General features: G+C 38.4%; 1 protein-coding gene across 1 annotated transcript in view; it reads left to right on the plus strand.

Annotated features, from left to right (window-relative positions):
• The window catches only part of EYA1 (EYA transcriptional coactivator and phosphatase 1), a 178,046-nt gene that overhangs the window by 96,271 nt on the left and 62,214 nt on the right, over window positions 1–19,561 (plus strand). The gene's annotated exons all lie outside the window — the stretch shown is intronic.

A 19,561-nucleotide genomic window follows, 5' to 3' on the forward strand; every position in this document is an offset into this window, starting at 1 on the left:
AATTAAATTTATTCTGATTTCAGACCCTAATGAATAAAAGTGTTTGGATACTGTTCTAGGATGAAATAATAAAATATATAGAGACATAGAACAATTTTTGGTATTTTTTATTTGCACTGTTCTTTTACTTTTATTATTCACAACATATTCAGCAGAGCAAATATTTTACATGTTATTGTCTTCAGTGATTAGCAGTTTTAGTATTTTACTTTCAAAACACCCATTATGAATGTCTTTATGAACCCCTTTGTCATGAGGCTAAATTACGTGAATGGTATGTAAAATTGGCCCTCTGAATGGCAATTGGACAAATATTGTTGTTACAATACTTACCTTGGTGTGGTATATAAAAAAGAATGTTACAGGGGTGCCTGGGTGGCTCAGTTGTTGGGCATCTGCCTTCAGCTCAGGTTATGATCCCAGGGTCCTGGGATTGAGCCCTGCGTCAGGCTCCCTGCTCAGAAGGAAGTCTGCTTCTCCCTCCCCCACTCTCCCTGCTTGTGTTCCTCTCTCACTGTCTCTCTCTCTCTCTCTGTGAGATGGATTGATGGATGGATAGATAGATAGATAGATAGATAGATAGATAGATAGAAAAAGAAAAGAAGGAAGGAAGGAAGGAGAAAGACAGAAAGGACAAAAGAAAGACAGAAAGAGAAAGAAAGAAAGGAAGGAAGGATGGATGGATGGATGGATGGATGGATGGATGGATGGATGATATTGGAGACTACCTTCTCTGAGTAGAAGTTCAGCCTCCATGTTCTGCTTTTGGGCTTCTCAAAAACCCAAGAAATTCTTTTTGATATATTCCTTGGTGGTTTCATAAACTTTTCCTACACAAAAACTGTGTTGTTTAAAGTGGTAATAGGTAATTTCTGAAGTTACCCTGTGAATATGGTATTTTCATTTTTTTAATCTTTAAAGAAATCATTTACAAGTCTAACATCATTGAAGCTGTTGGTTCAGAGCCTTTGGAAGTGAATTCTGTCTCTTGGTGACTCCAGGTGTTTATCACAACTAAACGTTAAAATTGATACCCACAAAACGCATCCTCTCGATACAGATTTTATCCAGGCACCCATTCTTTCAATACATACATATTGAGTGCTGCCATGTAGGTATAGTTTGGCAGTGAAAGTTGAGAAATTATCAGTTGAGCCTCAAAATGCAGCTCCTTATCTTAACCGTGAAGTTACACCTAACCTCCCCCCCCCCCCAAAAAAAATGCCTGGAAAAAATGCACATTTGTAAGAGTAAACATATTCTGGAATATTCCACCCTTTGAGTTTCTATTCAGAAATAAGTTATCTGTAAAGCACAAAATGCCCCATCTTATTGTTAGATTTTCTATGAGAAGGAGACAGTGAACAAAAGTACATTATGATTATTATTAAGAAAAAAAAAATAAAGCCATAGAATCAATCATTTAAAGAAAGTCTCTACTCTGTGGCTAGCGCATAATAAGGTTTTGATAAATATTAGCTGTGGCATGTTTTGTCTTCCTCCTTCTATGAATACAATTACTAGTATTTCTATGAATACTATTACTAGTATTTCCACAAGACTACTACTTAACAAACTAAGGATTAATAGCTGAAATATCAATGTATCATTAGTAGGAAGAATCCTGAAGATCTTCTTAACCAAACCATGTTAACGTCCCTACAACTAACTCTTGAGGAAGAAAGCATTGAAATGAGCATGCATTTAGAACACCAGCATTTGAAAACCATCTAGAAAGTGTCAAATCTTTGAAAGTTTTCTCATTAAGGGCCAGACTGATGCAAAGAGAGCTGTCTTGATCAGGGCTCTGTTCACCACTGAAAGGGGCCAACTTTGGGTGAGGTGGTGAGCATCCCCATGACCTAATGACCTCATGTCAATCCCAGGCCATAAATCATTGGTTGTACATGGAATTCACACCTAACCTAGAAAACACTGGCAGCTTAGGGTTTTTCATTCAGACCCTCAACAATATCTAAACAAAGCATTACAAGTACCACAAATTTTATTTTATTTTTTTTTTTAAAGATTTTATTTATTTATTTGACAGAGAGATCACAAGTAGACAGAGAGGCAGGCAGAGAGAGAGAGAGAGGGAAGCAGGCTCCCTGGTGAGTGGAGAGCCTGATGCGGGAATCGATCCCAGGACCCTGAGATCATGACCTGAGCCGAAGGCAGCGGCCTAACCCACTGAGCCACCCAGGCGCCCCCACCACAAATTTTATTTTTAAAAGTATCAGCCATCAGTATTTTGAAGTTTCATTAAATAGTATTTTGTTAGTTTGTTTAGTTTTCTCATCCTAGAGCATATGATAAAAAGTTTTATCTCCTATAATTTTCAAAACCAAATGTATATATTCTTTAGTATGGGTGATCTGAAATATTTAAATGTAAGTTAACCGTTCATTTATAAGTTGGCAGGGGTTGGGAAGAAAGTAACATTGGAAGGGATGTTTGGGGAAGGTCTTCCTGAGTATGACTTTGAACCAGAGGTCAGAAAAAAAGAGGCTGGTTGATAATGTGACCATCAGGGGAAAGAGAGTTCTAAGCAGAGAAATCAGCGAACACAGAAGCAGGAAACGGTTTGATGTTAGAGGCAAGTGTGACTGAGCTCAGTGATGAAGATGCAGAGTCAGGATGTTTGGTGGGATGAGGGCAAGTACAAGGCATGTCAGGAGGGTTAATCTCTTTGCACATCCCAAAAGAATTTACTGAAGGACTTCAAGGGAGGACATGACAAGGTCTGATTTAGATTTTCAAATTATTTTGGCTGTGTGTGGAGAACAATGATGGGGAAAGAGGGTTGGGGAACTGAAAGGAGGTATTAGGGGTGACCCGATGTACTAGCAGTAGAGATGGAGAGAACTCACAGGCTTCTGGATTCTATTGAAAGTAGAAAAATAGGATTTGTAAAGGACTTGGCTTATACTGGTGGGCAGTAATAGAGGAGAGTGAAAAAAAATTCCCAGGTTTTTGTCCTAAGCAGCTGGGAGGCTGGTTGTGTATTTGTTGAGATGAGGAAGACATCTACTTGGACCAGGCAAGAAGGTGGTTGGAAGGTGAGCCTGGGATATGTGGGAATGGACAGGTCTTCAGATGACAGGTTTAGCATCAGCAATACACAGCTCTGAATCAGAAGGTCCTCAGACAATCTTAGTATGATTTCAGACTAAATGTTTGTGAACACCTCTTTTGCACTGAACGCCTCTTGTCTCAATACCATGAGGCATCCCTTCTAAAGACACATTGCTGAGGATGTTGAATTGTAGCCTGCAGCTTGCAAGGAGGCTTGCTTGATGTTCTCTTTATTAGAGAACTTTAGAGTCGGGAAGAATTTGCTCTCAAATCTGATAATCATGCCTTGTAAAAATATGTGGTTCAACAAGGATTCTTGCAAACAATAATAATAGCCAAGCTGAGCCGAACACCTTGCCTCCCTTTCATTCCTTTCACTAAGAAGAGAAGTCTTAAAGCAGAAGGGAAAGCCTTTTTTCTCAGAGCGTAGTTTTGGTGGTGTCTCTGAGCATTGTTAAGGGAGCATGTGGTTGGGCCTTACTCTACAGGCATATAAAGAAATGAATGCCTGACAATGTGATAGCTGTTCTGTCTCTATGGGAACCAGATACTTGAGAAGTAGCTTAGTCACAGTAGCTTAGGCAACTCAATGAGTAGGCCATTCAGTAAGGGGATACAGGATCTGGTTGATATAATGCAAAATTAGGGCATGTTACAGCAATATGTACAAAAAAGTTTGAGAATGTCCCACCTTCCATGTAATCCTAGCTGTGGGAAGCAGGCATGTTGGGCATTATAAGGAAGTGTTTTATAACAAAGGTGATGGGAACAAAAAGGGTGCTAGGTACATGACAGGTCTGGCTAGGGAAGAGAAAAGAAAGAACATATTAGCATGAAAATGAAGTCCATGGGTGTGTTACCATAAATTAGATTGTTGTTAATCATGTCTATCCTAGCTTTTTCTGTTTAATGCATTTTTAAAAGTTGCTTTCAAATGAATCCATATCCCCCAGTTTTGCTGAAGAAAACAAATCTTGATCTTTTTTCCATTGAATGCCCTTGTTAAATTAGACAATATAATCCTGTTGTTAATATCAAGTCATATACCCCAAACTTATATTCCAAGTAGGTATTGGGCCGATGTCCCAAGCCTGGTTCCCTTCTTGTGGGAGGACTCCCCAAGATACCTATAGCCAATGGCTTCATTGTTTCAATACCTTATTTTATTGTTATTTAACACCTGTGTCTCATAGATTTGGGCTAGAAATGGTCCTAAAGATATTGAGCCTCACTCCTCATTTTACACAAAAACTTATACATGAACACTTGAGACAGCATAAAACGTAACATTTTTAACTGTAGGCCCTACTTATTAAGAATTTCCTATGTGCCCAATACTCACTTGATTCAACATCAGTGCTCTGAAATTGCTATTACCAAGCCCCTTCTACAGATAAGGAAACTCGAAGGGTTAGAGACCAAATGTCTGACATAAATTAAACACTAATTTTGTTTTAGTGTGATTGAACCTTGACTATCAAAAAAACACAAAACAACCAACAAAACACAACCTTGAATCTGGAACATAGTGGCCAGGGAATACTATGTCGTACGGTCTTTAAGTTTATGAAGTACCAATGGGATTGTGAGATAGAAAGCATCAGAATTGAATTCATATAGATCTAGACTCAAACCGAAGCTCGGACTTTTCAGTTCTTTGTCCCTGAGTAAATTGTTTATTCACACTGACGTCCAGTTTCTTCATCTATAAAATTGGTGACTTGACTTGCCAAATTGTTTTAAGAATTCAATCGTGTCAAATATATTTTGGTAAAGCCAAGAGAAGAAAGATCTAAGTTGTATCCTAAATCAAAAGAGCCCAGAACTATGTCTTATTAATAACAATAACCCTATAATGAAAACAGCATGTGTCACTGATTGATCATGTATCCGCTCTCTAAACATTTGTTTTATAATGCACCAGATTTCTAGAAGGTTCCTAGTCACCAGTGTGAATTTAAATCAACTAAGCCCTTCCTAGTGAGTGTTGACTAATCATTTAGGACATTGAGTAGAGAAAAAATTGACAGCAGTTGAGAGAGCCAATTTCATTTGAACACTCCTGCTAACCAGTATAGGTTGCTATTCTTACCCTGTTTCAGAGAGTAACACTAAACTCCAAAAAAATCTTTTGAGGGATGATCTTCTTCTGGGGTGGCTGGTATAGATGCCGAATTCTTGGCATAGCACCAAAGTAGCAGACACACAATGTCCTCCTTGGATTTTGGAGGATCTGGTTACCTAAACAGAATAATCCCTCTTTAGGAAGCTCTGGACCAGAGGCTGGGAAATATTTATTAGCTGACCCTTTACCAAAAATGAAGGTTTTATGGGCCATATGCCTTCATAACTGCTCACCTCTGCCCTAGGAGTGCAGAACAGCCACAGACAATAGACAAATGAATAAATGTATCTGTAGTCTGGTAAAAGTTTACTTGTAGTTCCTAAATTTGAGTTTCACATAAATTTCATCCATCATGAAGTGTTTTTCTTCTAAAAATCAAGAGTAAGGGGGCGCCTGGGTGGCTCAGTGGTTTAAGCCTCTGCCTTCGGCTCAGGTCATGATTTCAGGGTCCTGGGATAGAGTCCCGCATCGGGCCCTCTGCTCAGTGGGGAGCCTGTTTCTCCCTCTCTCTGCCTGCCTCTCTGCCTACTTGTGACCTCTCTCTCTGTCAAATAAATAAATAAAATATTAAAAAAAAAAATCAAGACTAAGGGTCTAGGCCAGGAATTGACAGACCGTATTCCATAGGCCAGATTTGGTTTATGGCTTGTTTTTGTTGGGCTTTCAAGCTATGAATGTTATTTAAATTTTTAAAGGATCATGAAAAAGGAGAAGAAGAAGAAAGAGAATATGTGTCAGAGATGTCCTATGAACGGCAAAGCCTCATATCTTTGTCTCTCCCTTTAGAGAAAAAACATGCCTGCCTCTACTCTAGATTGTGCTCTGAACTTGGTGGTGCTTCATTTTGCTCCTACCTTTGGGACATCAGGACAGTTCAATGATACACACTGTGGCCAACTAGATTGTGAACTCAGTGCAGGTATCATGTGTCTGCGTCTGGGTCCCCACTGAAGCACAAGCCAGCACATGAATTTGTTAGGGTAGGTGCAGCGGCTGTAACAAATAGGCCCGATATGTCATGACAATAGAAATTTGTCTCTTTCTTAGTTAGTGGTCTCGAGTGGATCTTCCAGGTTGCTTGGTTTAGGTAAGGTTTGGTCACACAGATCATGGTTGTGCCATCTCACCATCTAGCTCTTAGGATTCTGTGATCACTGTCATCAGCTTTCTAACCCACAGAGTGAAAAAGCAGGGGAACTAAAATGGAAGGCTACATGAACCAGGCTTAGAAGGGGCTTACACTTCTGCTTACATGGCCCATGGCAAAGGAGGCTGGGAAAGCAGAAATGGCCCAGCTGTGTGCCGGGGAAAAAACAGAGAGTGAGTTTGGGTGGACAGGTGGCCGTAGCAACCATGGTTCTCAGTGAAGAACTATTTGATAAATGAGTGAAGCCCAAAACACACTTTCCACCACAGCAGAGCAGCGCCCAAAGACAATGTGAAGGGTGTGCAGCAGAGTAACGAGTGGCCAGTTCAATCCCAGAGCACACTTTCCTGATTTTATTACTTTCTTCTTTGGATATCAATGCTGGGTTAGACCAAAATGATGACGTAATTCATGATTCCAAGCAGAACTTTTAGATACTGTGGAATGACCCAGAATCCAAACTCTCCAAACAAAAAGCTTTTAGTTTCTTGTTTCAAAAAGATAGTGTTTTTGACTGTCAGAGGGCTGTCCAGCTGAAAAATCCTACTCCATTCATTTCTTTGTCCTTATCTTGACCGTTGTTCTTTCCCTTTCAATGCCAGCCCCTTCCTCCTAAGTAGCGGGCCGTGAAATGTATATTCCTGCTGCCTTATTGAATGTGGCCTTATTTTCCTGCAGACCTGTGAAAGGGTCTGAAAGTGAATGAGCACAGATCACAGCTTTCCACACACAACACTGGGCTGACACCACCAGCCTTGGACTTCCCTCATTCTGTGGCCTTAGGATAGCCTCCTTGTTTCTCTGAGTCTCACTTGCTCTGTCTTAATCTTCCCATCTGCAAAATGAAAGCAATCACAGCACTGCTGGGAGAACAGTGTAAACCAACTAGAAAAATACTTAGAGGCATCCCATCAATAAGAGCTCTTGCTTCCTTGGGGATTCTGAGAGGACAATTGGAGAGGCAGTATTTTGTTGTTGCAGGTAGCAGAGAGGGGGAGGTGGAAGCAGAAGATAACCATTTAGGGAAACCCTAGGCCAAATGACTGGAGATCTATCTGTAAAATACATCTAGAGGACCGGACCGGCAGAAGATGAGCAGCACATAATTTATTGAAATGGCAATAAAAATATCGTACCTTTGTTGAGCTTGTAGAGTTTACACACCTCTCTCACATTTATTACCCAAATGGTTTCTTCTTTTTTTTCCAGTGGGGAAACTGGGTCTCCATCAGCTTCAGGGAGCACGTCTATTAACTGACAATAGCAGGAACATAATCTAGTCTTGTGATGGGTCCTTTGCCCCCAAAGGAGGACGGCAGGGAGCACTGAGTGCCAGGGTTTTGTGCTGTCGATGTGGGGATGCCACGGACAGTATAGAAACAGCAGAGGGACCTGATGGAATTACACAATTTGGAAGACTAGCCTGATAGCAGAGTAGATCATCTCCTGGTAGGAAATAATAAAGGTCTAAGAAAATGGCTGTAACAGGAGGAAAGAGAGAGATAGGAGAGTGGTTACAGATGAAATCTAGATAGGTCTTTTGATTGGATTAGCTCTTGAGGCTTTCACTGGCTCTGTGTGGGTCCTTATGTGTCCAGGCCGATTTGGCTGGGTCTGCTCTGGTTTTCTTCTTCCTCCCACTTTGTACCACTTCTTGGCAGTTGTCCTATGTTTGGGATTCACTGGGCTTTCTCCACAATCAAAATTAATCTTTGGAATGGTGAAGTTCTTTTTCTTACTTTCCACGTGGGTATTATTTTCACGATGTTGAAAGGGAGTCTCTTAAGGAGAAAATTAAAGCAGTTGGGTGTCACATATCTAATCAGTAGAAATGACCTGATTAGCCCCACCACAAGTTTGGGTTTGGTTTTGTTTTGTTCTTTTTTAATCATTCAGTCAGTAGTTCAAGCATGGTTTATTTTTCACGTGTATACACTCTCTCGTGATAATCCAGATTATTCCTTAATTGGCTTCAGAACTACCCCCAGCTCCTAAAACGTGGCATTGTATGCCAGCTGTTTAGTGATAGGAGCTTCTAAAATTGCAAGAAGTTAATATTCCATTGATGATATTGATGACTTTAGACAGATGGAAAGAAAACAGTGGAAACTTTGGGTCTCACGGGTTATATAGACCACTTACATAACACTTTCAGTGATTTTTTTTTAAAGAAATAACATTTTTGCATAATTTTTTTTCCTCCTCTCAGATAAGGAAGTTAATTTTCTTAATCTTCTCTTTAATCCTTCCCTTGTGAGCAGCCAGCATGGGGCCGGGAAAATAGGTCCCTCTTGTACTCAGAGTGCCCATTCCTGTTTTTCAGCTTCTTTTCCCCCAAAACAAAAGATCCTGAATGAGAATTTATTTTAAATGACATCCAGGTCTTGTTTGTGGCTGCAAGCTTAGCATTCTAAATAAGGACTTGTTGAAGGGGTCCCAAGCAGGTATTTTTGTGTTCATCTGGATGGTGCTTCCCAAAGCTGTGTTGTCAACTTGAGCATACTTTACAAGATTTTCCCATTGACCAACAAATCCTCCTAAACCTGTCCACACTGTTATCATCACACCTCACTGGGCCACTACAACGGAGTGTTTGCTTGCCAAGGGAGGCTTAGCTGCCCACATAGGATCAGGGCAGATACGGTTTAGGAACCGTATCCTTCATTCTACAAATTGAAAATCCAAGACCATATCCTGAAGAACTAGTTGTACTTTTGAAATAGTTGAACCATCTTCTAGTAACTCTTCCTAGCCTAAGAATAATTCTTTAAACAGCATTTTCTTAAATATGATGTATTCTATTTTTGATCCAAAGCAGAATAGCAATTGCTAGGAGTTTGTGTAGATTTGACCTCATAGATGTAATGGGGCACACATTCAAAAAAGAGAGACACAAAAGACTTTTAGCATATATTTAAAATGTGCTTATAAATTGAAACTAGAATAGGTAAAAATTTAAAAGTTATATATATACATGTAAATACACATATATAACATATATATATATGTGTGTGTGTGTATGTATTTTTTTTTAACTTTCAGAAAAATAAATCCCCAACACCATAGGTACTTTGTAGAACCCAATTACTAATTCAGAATGCTGTGACTATCTAAAATTGGAATAATAGGGGTGCTTGGGTGGCTCGGTTGGTTGAGCGTCAAGGCTCTTGGTATCAGCTCAGTTCGTGATCTCAGGGTCCTGAGATCAAGCCCTGTGGTGGCTTGAAGCTCAGTGTGGAGTCAGCTGGAGATTCTCTCCCTCCCTCTTCCCTCACCCACTGCTCCTCCCCCTCTCAATAAATACATAAATAAATAAAATCTTTAAAAAAAATAAGATTGGTGGGGTGCCTAGGTAGCTCTGTTAGGTAAGCAACTGCCTTCGGCTCAGGTCATGATCCTGGAGTCCCGGACTGAGTCCCACATTGCGCTCTCTGCTTGACAGGGAGTCTGCTTCTCCCGCTGACCTCTCTCCTCTCAAGCTCTCTCTCTCTCTCTCTCTCTCAAATAATAAATAAAGAAAATCTTTTAAAAAAATTAAAAATTGGAACAATGACAGGTATTAAAATATTTCTTAAAGGTTTCAACTTCAAAGAATTTAAATCAGACAAACATCTATTGCCTTTTGTGCTTGCTTGGTTTATCTTACCATTATTTTTTCTGCTTTTTAGTTTAGAAAAATAAGATAGTAAAGGAAAGGAATAAAAAGGCAAATGTCCCAGGGTATGTCAGTAGGAACCAGAGTTACATTTTAAATAGTAACAGTTTTGGGTGCTTGGCTGGCTCAGTCAGTAGGGCATGTGATTCTTGATATCATGGTCATGAGTTCAAGCCCCATACCGGGTGTAGAGCATACTTAAAAAAATTTTTTTTTTTAAAAATAAGAACATTTTTTTTCTGTTAATGCTTTACTGGTATATCTAAGCAAAAAAGAAAACTTGCATCCTTATTAATATTTGGCACTATTTTTTATTGTTCTTATAGTAAAACTGAAATGAGATTGTTATTCTCTTTGGACTGTACATGATCTGATGTAATATTTGGCACTTGTGACATTTTTAAGCCAAAACTAAAAATCTAGGGAGGTAGTTTTTAATACAATTACATAAAAGGAAGATATTTTTATGGTTAGTTGAATGGCTAGTTTTAAGATTTCTAGAGAAAGAAGAAAGTTTTTTTTATTTTTACACTCAGAGAAACATTCTAGATCCTATTCTAAAAACCCAAGCAGAGATAAATAGGTTTTCCTTAAACTATCTATTTTGAGGCGTGAAGGACCATGGACACTCTGAGACACAGAGGAGTAGAATTTTTGAGACAGTAAATGAAAATGGGTTAAGAAAATCATTTTAAATCAGGCTCAGTTCTGCCTGTGGGGAGGGGAGGGTTGTAGGGGTGATTCATGTTTGACATTAAAAATAGATTATATTGCCATTTAAAGCTAGGGAGTGAGACATGAGGATGAGTGCATATGACCCTTCAAAAATTTTTTGCAGCACTTACTTAAAAGATAGTTAAGATCAAGTATCATGTACAGAGGCGCCTGTGTGGCTCAGTCAGTTGAGCATCCAAGTCTTGGTTTTGGCTCCGGTCACGATCTCAGGGTCGTGAGATTAAACCCCATATCATGCTCTGTGCTCAGTAGGGAGACTGCTTAAGATTTTCTCTCTCCCTCTCCCTCTGCTGCTCTCCCTGTGCACACACACATGCACTCTCTCTCAAGTAAATCTTAAAAACCAACAAACAAAAAAAAAACCAAATACATACAAATAATGGAATTAGCAATGCAGTTGCAACTACAATATTTCTCAACATAAATGGGCAAAAAAAAAATCTGAGAAGAATGAACTTCCTTCCACCTGGTCACTGGAATAAAGCAAAAGTCATGTAAGAAATTACCCACTGCCCCCCACCAGCAGGGACTAGAGGAATTCACCGTGACGTCCCTATTGGCTAAGGTACCCTGCTAATACCGTGTGGTCTCCATGCTGGGACTACCCCAAATTTAAGACTCTGTCAAAAGAATTTGTCATAATAGGAGGCACTTAGTACCTTATCCTTCTGGCAGTAGTTTAGCTGTGGGTAATGATCACTGAAAACATCCATGAAATAATTCAGAAAATTGTACTAGCAAATGGCACCCTTCTCAAGTTGCACACACAAAATTTCCTATGTTACACAGGCTATAGTACCCAAGACACACACCTGATTACTCACCCTTCTCATGCCTGAGACACTATTTGTTTCCTAGCCTGACACTAACAAGCCATTCAGAAAATCAGTCTTCCATAATTTCTTTTCTTTTTTTTTTTTTTTAATTTTTTTATTTATTTGACAGACAGAGATCACAAGCAGGCAGAGAGAGAGGAGAAAGCAGGCCTCCCGCGAAGCAGAGAGCCCGATGCGGGGCCCGATCCCAAGACCCTGGGATCATGACCTGAGCCGAAGGCAGAGGCTTTAACCCACTGAGCCACCCAGGCGCCCTAGTCTTCCATAATTTCTTAAGCAAACATATTTGTAGTATGTATTTGTATATATAATATATTGTATATATATTATATAGTGTATATATATATAGTGTGTATATATATAGAACAAATGTATATATACTATACAGTTAGTATATATTTGTATAGTATAGTGGTGCTAGCCACAATTCCTGCCTTCACAGAGCTTATAAATTAATAAAGGGGGCTGCTGGGAGAGAAGGGGTAACTCTTCAACAGTAGTCTTTCCCTGGGGCATGACTGTTCTGAAGGAATGCCACTAGAAATCCACAAAGAGTGAAACCACAAGATCTCTAAAGGAATAACAATATTAGAAAGAAACAAGTCCCCTTGTGTTATTCATGACAGGCATTCTCCTCCAGTAGCGATAATCACGTAACTAGTTAGAAATAGCCAATAATAGGATGTCAGATGATAACACTAGTCTTGTGGATGAGGAAAAAAAAAAAAAAATCGGGATCCACGGGAGCCGTACAACCAAAACATAAATGCCAGAGGCCCTAAATGAGATGCTTCTAGGGTTACCGCTATTCTTAAATTACACTGGGAATTCTCCTTTGCAGCCGATCAGCATTGCAATGTGATACCGTCATTCCTCAGTGCAGGAGACGGAGGTCCTGTGGCTTCAATTATAAATGTAGGAGTTCCCCTGGTTTTCTGGAAGCGAACATCCCATGTGATAAAAATTAGGAGGCAAAGCAGTGTCTGACATAGATTCTTGTGTATATTCTAAAGCTCACTTAAGCCTGGGTAAGGATTACCAAGCAAGGCCTAGCGCCTTCTTTTCAATAAACGGTGATAGGCTGAGGAACTCTGCCAGGCTTTTGTAATTTTGACTTTTAAAAAAAATTTTGACGTTTTAAAATATGGCTTGAGTGTGATGTAAGTTTTCAAATTAAATAGCCATAGTTTCATCTCCAAAATGCAACCAGTCTTGTCTTGGTGGGTATTTTTTCTATATTTTTAAAAAAAAAAATGTATTATACTGGCTTCTAAACGTATAGAAGAGGAGATGGGTTAGTATAATGAAACTCACTGTAACCTTTCTAAACTAACCTAGTGAATCTTACTGTATCTGCCTCTCACCACATCCCTCCCCTGCCCTGCTCTGTCCTATGATTATTTTTGAAGACAGATCCCAGATATATTATTTCACGTGTGTATATTTCAATATGTATTTAAGACTCCATTAGAAGAATTTTTTAGAATAGAAATAGTAGATGGTACCCAGTACTTTAGTTATCTAGCAAATTAATAGTAATTTCTTTGTTATTCAATGAATAATGAACAGGTCCATTTCTTTAACTCTTAATTCATTTTTATATTAAGTTGTGATAAAGTACATACCATGTAAACTCTACCTTCTTAGTCATTTTTAAAGCATTTTTTTAAAGAGTTACTTATTTATTTTGGAGAGAGACAGAGAGGGAGGGGCAGAGGGAGCAGAAGAGGGAAAGAATCTCCAGCAGACTCCCCATTGAGCCCAGAGCCCAACTCGGGGCTCAGTGTCACAACCCCGAGATCATGACCTGAGCCAAAACCAAGAGTCAGATGCTTAACCGACTGAACCACCCAGGCACCTCCTTCCTCATTTTTAAGTGTATAGTTCAGTAGCAGTAGATCTGTTCACGTTGTTGTACAAGCAGTCTCCACAACTCTTTTCACCTTGCAAAATGGGAATTCTATACATTAAACAACGCCTCCTACTCTCCTGCCCCTAGCCCCTGGCAGCCACCATTGTGCTTTCTGTCTCTATGATTTTGACTACTTTAATTACCTCATACGTGTAAAACCATACAGAATTCATCTTTTTCTGAATGACTTATTTCACTTAGCATAATGTCTTCAAGGTTCATTCGTGTTGTGTGCAGGTGTCAAAATTCCCTTCCTTTTTAAGGCTGAATAAAATATGCCGTTATAGGGGTATATCCCATTTGGGTTATCCATCCATCACTGGCACTTCTTGAGTTGCTTGTACATTTTAGCCATTGTGAATAAGGTGTGTATGGGTGTACAAATAGCTTTTTCTTTTTTTGTATTGTTTTTTTCACCTGAAACTAATATGTCAACTATACTTCAATTAAAGGTTTTAAAATGCAAATATCTTTTTTTTTTTTTAAGATTTTATTTATTTATTTGTCATAGAGAGAGAGCGAGAGCTAGCACAGGCAGACAGAGTGGCAGGCAGAGACAGAGAGAAGCAGGCTCCCTGCCGAGCACGGAGCCCAGTGTGGGACTCAGTCCCAGGACGCTGGGATCATGACCTGAGCCAAAGGCAGCCGCTTAACCAACTGAGCCACCCAGGCATCCCTAAAATGCAAATATCTTTAAGACCCTGCTTTTAGTATATACCCAGAAGTAGAATTGCTCGATCACATAATAATTCTATGCCTAATTTTTTGAGAAACTACCATACTATTTTACACAGCTGCTATACCATCTTATGTTCTCATGAACAATGTAAATATAGTCCATTTTCTCCATATGCTCATCAACACGTGTTATTTTCTGGTTTTTTTTTCTTTCCCCCCCTGTTTTGATAGTAGCCATTCTAATGAGTGTGAAGTGGTATCTTACTGTGATTTTGATTCATGTTTCCCTAATTGTTAGTGTTATTGAGCATCTTTTCATTTGCTTATTGACTATTCATATGTCTTCTTTGAAGGAATACCTGTTAAAGTCCTTTGCCCATTTTTTTAAATCAAATTGCTTTGTTGTTGAGTTGTAGGAGTTCTTTATATATCCTGAATATTAACCTCTTACCAGATACATGAGTTATAAATACTTTCTTTCATCCCATAGGTTGCCTTTTTACTCTAACTGGGTTCTTTGACCCACAGAAGTTTTCAGATATAGTCTAATTTATCTGTTTTTTCTATTATTGCTTCGCTTTTGGTGTAATATCTAAGAATTTACTGTCAAACCCAGTGTCATGAAGCTTTTCCTACAAAAGTATTATACTTTCACTCTTAAATTGAGGTCTTTGGTCCACTTTGAGTTAATTTTTGTATATGGATTAACGTAATAATCCATATTTGTTCTTTTTGCATTTGGATATCCAGTTTTCCTAGTACCCAGTTTTGTTGAAAAGACTATCATTTTTTTCATTGAATGGTCTTGGAACCCCTGGTGAAAATCATTTGACCATATGCATAAGAGTTTATTTCTGGACCCTGTTATATTCCATTGGTCTATATCTCTTTCTTTATGTCAGTACCACACTGTTTTGATTACTGTGGTTTGTAATAAGTTTTGAAGCCAGGAAGTATGAGACCCAACTTTGTTCTTTTTCAAGATTGTTTTGGCTATTCAGAGTCCCTTGAGACTCCATATGAATTTTATAATGGATTTTTCTATTTTTGCAAAAAATTCCATTGAGAATTTGATGGACGTTCCATGAATAGTACACTTCAGGTACTTTTAACATCTTTATATTAGGTCTTCCCATTGAATGTCTTTCCACTTATTTGTGCCTTCTTTGATTTCAGCAACATTTTGGTAGTTTTTAGTGTATAAGCTTTTTGCCTACTTGGTTATGCTTATTTCTAAGTTTTATTCCTTTGGTGCTATTGTAAAGTGAATTATTTTCTTAATTTCTTTTCTGGATTGTTCATTGTTAGCATATAGAAGTATATAGAAATGAAACAGATTTTTGTGTATGTGTGTGGAATCTTTAGAGTTTTCTACATGTAAGATTGTGTCCTTTGTAAACAGATAATTTTACTTCTTCCTTTCCCATTTGAATGGTTTTTTTCTTTCCTTTCCTTTGTTACCTAACTTGGCTAGGATTTCCAGTATTCCATGAGGCAGAAGTGCAAAAGTGGGGCATTCTTGTCTTCTTCTTGATCATAGAGGGAAAGCATTCAGGCTCTCACCATTGACTATGCTGTTATCTGTAGGCTTTCATATATGGTCTTTACTGTACTGAGATGGTTTTCTTCTATCTTCTCTTACTAGTTTGTAAAGTCTTTTCTTCAGTGGTTTTATAATTTTTAACAGTTTACTGTATGTCTCTCAAGTGTCTTTTAATCTATGGAGACTCACTCAATCTTTTTTTTTTTCCCCTTGTGCAATTTTGTTGAAGTAACCAGACCATTGGTCCTGTACACTTCCTAGGAGTCTAGATTTTCTTTATTACATCCCCATTGTGTCCCTTTGTCACATATTTCTTGTCCCCTGTACTTCCTACAAATATAGGAACTAGATCCTTTTATTTATTTATTTATTTATTGGTGGGAGTAGGAAGGTGAAGACTTCATAGAAGGGTATATCTTTCTAGTAAGAGGTGTATAATGTCTGGTTGCTGTCATTTTTAAAACTTCAGCATTCTGGTTAGACAGTCCCCTTTAGCAATCCATTATAGGATGTTCTTACTTATCCTGTATATCCTTTCTTCTTGGCTCAAAGACAGGTGATTAGGAAGGAAGAAACTCAAGAGTTGTGGGGGTGGGGGTTAAAATATAAGTTCATTAATTCAGCTAGGATATGCAGATCCACTGTCAGAAATAAAATGATTAACATTTCTTGTTGCAAATACCTAGATTGTAACTATTTTGCGTGAGGCCAAGTTTGGAGGTGAATCTAAACCACTTACTTAATTTTGAGATTTTCTTAAATACCTCTTCTTGAATAGCTCTCCAGTATTACTGAAGGTGCTTGATTGATTAAATCTTCCTGGTCACTTCCAGTGAACAAAGAGATATCTCAGTGGCTCATGTTGAGTAATCTGGCAGGTGCCACATTTCTTTATTATCTTTTCAGTAGCATGGTGAATTTTAGTTTATCAAACATAGTTTCAAACCAGTGAATGAATGTGATTAATCTGTAGATGTGCTTGATGTTTGGCAGCTAATTTTAAAGGTAAATCTTACTGTCCTCCAGAAGGCTTGAGTTTAGCCTTAGGCATTTTCTCTGCAGGTGGTTTCCTTGCTAATCGCAGTGTAAGAATAATATTTAACAGAGGTTTATGTATAATGTGTATACAGTGTTATCTTGACTTGGAAGTAATTAACTATTTACATTAGGGAAAGAATGCCCACATCATGGAGCTGAAGAATGGGAATACGTTTTCGTTTTCCCAGTAGTCAGATACTAGAAGACCCTACTTTTCTTACTTACTTACTTACTTACTTACTTACTTTTCTTACTATGGTAGCTAATATGATATGTCGCATTGATATTCTTAAAGTGCTTCCACAATTTATCCTTTAACCCTACCACAAGCAAGAACTCTCTAAGACAGTATGTTATTCCTGAAATGCTGGAGTACAGCAGCATTTTGTGAGCATTGAACATTTTCAGGACCTATAGACATTGAAGGTACTAAATTTGTAACACGACTCAGTAATTACTGATTATTGCCATACATCACCACAGCCACTTGGTTTTTTTAAACTTGGTCAAGATTTTGCCAAGTCATTCACTAACTGGCTGTAAACAATGGATTTGGAATATGCATACCTGCCTATTCACAAAGTCTGACCTTTTAATGATTAATGGCGTAGGCTAAGAGGTATTTGTGTCTAACTCAAGATCACACTGCTTGGCTATGAAAGGGACATGTTTTTGTTTTGTTTTGTTTTTGTTTTTGTTTTTAAAGAATACCTGTAAGTTTGAACTTAATTAGTATGGTGCCTTGATCCTATCTGAATGACACTACTTCCTACTCAACTTCTCAATCTTCAGTATATGAAACATATTGCCGGTTTCCTAGGGTTGGGTCATCTCTCCTAATGATAAGAACCAGCTTTGTACAAAACAGCTTGGTTGCTATTTTTGTGAGAATAAAATGCAGGCTCTCCTGGGAATCATAACACTCATAACTGAGTGTTAAAAGTTTAGCTTCTATGCAAATCAGCTTCACTGATGACTATGCTCTTAAAAAACATGGTCATCTCAAAAATATTGGCATGGGGAATTTATGGTTACCCTTATCATTAAATAGCCTGAATTTCACATCCAATTTGAATTTAGAATGTTAATGATCTTTTTGTAGTGGAACATGGAGTCCCGTGTCTGGATTGACCTACAGCTATTGGTGTAGTAGTGATAGGAATGGTAGAAATAACACCACCACTACCAGGAGTAGTAACACCAACAGCAGCTTCCTGCTTGCCAGGCACTATGTTCAGAATTTTAAATTACCAAATTTAACCTTTAACACACACCGGTTTTATTCCCATTTTATTGAGGAAGGACCTCAGGCTCAGAAGTGAAGTAACTGACCTTGACCACCACACAGCTAGTCAATGACAAAGTTCAGAACCCCAGTCTAAACTCTGTGACTGCAAAGCTTGTGGTGTGACCATTATGAGAGTGTGCATTTCTGATGCCCTTCTGCACTTTCGTGCAAGAGTTTTTTGCCCACGGGTTATGAAGAATTATTTTAGAAGAAACTCCTTTAATTTCTGGGTCATGTCGTGAAAGAGTTGCCCTGAGAATGCCTTGTGTTAGACCTAGTTAGTATTAGACCTCGTTCAGTCAGGAGGTGAGCTCAGTGACAACATCGTAAGCACTGTGGACAAGGCAATTTCAATACCAGCCATCCTAAGAGAACTCCTTGACTGACATGTAGAAGCAAATGGAACAGCCTTGCAGGAGCAACAGTGTCTTCATCTGGCTGAATCTCAGTAACATCAAATTTCTAAATTGCAATGATTACATATTTAATGGCCCTGATAATTTATCAAATGCCATAGCTCATCTTTGAAAATAGGGTAACAAGAGGTCATATCCTAGTCTTCTGAAATCCTAATACCCATGTGTATTTATAGACACTCTTTTCCTTTATTCAAAACAGATCATAGATTTTCAACATGTGAATTCAAGACTAATAGACACAAATCTCTCTAGAGGCTGAATTTAACAGCATTTCAGCCTTTCTGCATACTAATTTTGCCTAGAATTTCTTTTTTTCTCTTTCAAGCATTTTTCATGACATGAACATCTAGTATAATTAACAGTGATCAAGCTGAAAAAAAAAAAATCAAGAAAGAGAAAAAAATGACAATGGGCCAGGGATGCTGCTGGTGATTTCAGCATAGGATGACAACAACTTGAGTTTCTATGGGCATTCTGTGTCCCAGAAACAGGAGAAAAAGATCTTGAGGCAGTGAGATAATTAAAGATCACTTGATAAAGGATGAAAGCAAAACAGTTGTTTTAGGTCTGAATCTGTCCTCAGCAGATTTCACTGTTATTTAATTTTTCAGCTAAATGCTGCTTTCTGTTCAGTAGACATAATCGTCTTTGACTTAACATGCAATAGCCAGGGGTAACCTCACATTGCAACAAGTTCCTTCACTTTATTTTCATGACTTTAAGCAGACATTTGCAGTTTAATATCCTATCAAAATATTTTAGGGTCAGAGTTAAACTTCAGTTCCCTGTGTGTATATGGGATGTTGGATGCTGTTTGTTTTGCTCTGGTAAGAAAGCTTGAGAAGAAGGTCTCCACTCATAGGATGTCCTGGGCATAACAGCTATAGTAAATTGACACTATTTCTTGGTAAACCAGGAGAAAAAGATAAAGTATCTCACTGTATTTTCTCTTTTTGAGCCTCTTCACTGTATTATTCAATTCTTACTGGGGAACGGAATTGCAGAGCACATAAGAATATGTTTTGTAGAATGTTGTAATGCATACCAGTACTGAATTTAAAAATTAAATAATTCTCTGCTGATCTTATGCTAATCTTACCTACCACATGA

The sequence above is a fragment of the Meles meles genome, chromosome 1 (assembly GCF_922984935.1).
Source record: "Meles meles chromosome 1, mMelMel3.1 paternal haplotype, whole genome shotgun sequence".
NCBI lineage: Eukaryota > Metazoa > Chordata > Mammalia > Carnivora > Mustelidae > Meles > Meles meles.